Genomic DNA, 1913 nt, shown 5'->3' with positions numbered 1-1913 from the left:
GTGTAGATCATTGTCTTTGGATCTAGTCCACCACCATTATTCAGTTACCACTCTTTATGTTTTAAAAGTATGCTTATTAAAAAAAAAATGATGCATTCCCATAGCTCAAAAAACACACAGTTCTACTCTCCATAGGCAACCAGTGGAGTATACTTGACATAGTCCTGACTATAGTCAGAAAAAAGGGGAACAAAGAGAAGGAATAATGTTCATGTTTAGAAAAATCATAGAGAAGTAAGAAAGGAATCTTTAGAAACATAGTCTTTAGAAGCATATTATTTTTGAGTGCACATGGAACATTTACCAAGACAGACCATACTCTGGGCCATACAACAAGTCTCAATAAACTTTAATGGATTCAAATCATGCAAGATATGTTCTCTGACCACAATGGAATTAAACTAGGAATCATCAAGGCATCTAACAAATCCCCAAATATTTGAAACTCATAATACAGAATGTTTCTGAACAAGCCATGACTGAAAGAGACCAAGAAGTATTAAAAATTACTTGGAACCCAATGTAAGTAAAGCACAGCGTATCCACATTTTTGAGATGCAGCTAAAACCAATGCTTAGATGGAAATTTATAGCACTAAATGCCTGTTTTAGGAAAGAGTAAAAGTCTCAAATAAATCATCTAACTTCCCACCTTAAAAAACTAAAGGAATGAAGAACAAGATAAGTCCAATTAGGCAGAGGTAAGGAAGAGTTCATCACAAGTCAGGAAGGATTTTATAGCCTGGGACAAAACCAAAATGTTGAGAACCTTGAATGAAGCAAGGGTAAAACGTGTCTACTCTTCTCAGGCATTGGCCTGAGGGAGAGGCCAGTGGGTCAGCTATGAGGTCTCTGACTGGGCTGGTCATTTGGAATCTAGGTTTAGGTGAGAAATCTCTTTATACTGTATGGTGCCAAAGGATACTGGGTCAAAGCCATGGGGCAGAATGAGGCTTCTTGGTAGGTTCTGGGTCAGGGTAAATTAAGGTGACTACCCAAAGCTGTGTCCTTGGAATGACTTGTACCTGTATGCCTAGAACCAGGTGACTTAATCGAGAAAAGCCAATTCAAAACCAAATGATCTTTTTGTCAGTTACCTTGCTAACTTCCTGTCCCTAGGAAACAAGATGGATATCCAACAAGCAGGCTAAGATTGCTCTTGAATAATCATACCCCTTTCTAGATTTTCCTTGACATATTTTTAGATTTGATTTTATCTATGTCAGAATGTGTAGAGCAAGAAGAGAATTATCAACATGATCTCACTGGGCTCTGCCCTGGCCCTCTCACTGGAGAGGAACTACATATTTAGATTTAAAACGTGGAAAAGAACAGATAAGTGCTACTGCTCCAGTGGGGGTGGAATGTTGGTTTCTTCTCAGGCCACATTTGGCACAGGATATGAGTTTAAAGGAGGTATGGTGGTGATGGTGGTGGTCATAGTGGTGGTGTAGTGTGTGTGTGCGCGTGTGTCTAGGCCAGAGTCACTTTATTCTCTTTTGATAAAATGGAGTCCAGAGAGCTCTAGAGAGTTCACTTCAACTGTCTTAAGACCTGTGATAAGGCCACAGCATTTAGTTAGCAAGTCAAAATGACGTAGAGACCAATCATATATGCCCATCATAGCTGAGAGTATGTTTGCCTTTCTTTAGTTTTGGTCTCTCTCCTTCTTTCTTAGTTTCACTTTCTCTTTCCTTTAGTGAGTAACTAGAGATCCAGAAAATGGAGTGATTTGAGGAAAAATGGAAAATTGTATTTATTTAGCAACAGAACAACCTAGGGAAAGGGGAAAATTTTTAATGTCATAGTATCAAAACCAGACAAAGCCATCACAAGAAAACCACAGACAAATAGTGCTAATGAACAGAGCTATAAAAATTATGAAGCAAGTCTTAGCAAACCGAATTTAGCAAC

The sequence above is a fragment of the Crocuta crocuta genome, unplaced genomic scaffold (genome assembly GCF_008692635.1).
Source record: "Crocuta crocuta isolate KB4526 unplaced genomic scaffold, BGI_CrCroc_1.0 scaffold301, whole genome shotgun sequence".
NCBI classification, from domain to species: domain Eukaryota; kingdom Metazoa; phylum Chordata; class Mammalia; order Carnivora; family Hyaenidae; genus Crocuta; species Crocuta crocuta.
Note: the sequence above shows the minus strand (reverse complement) of the source record.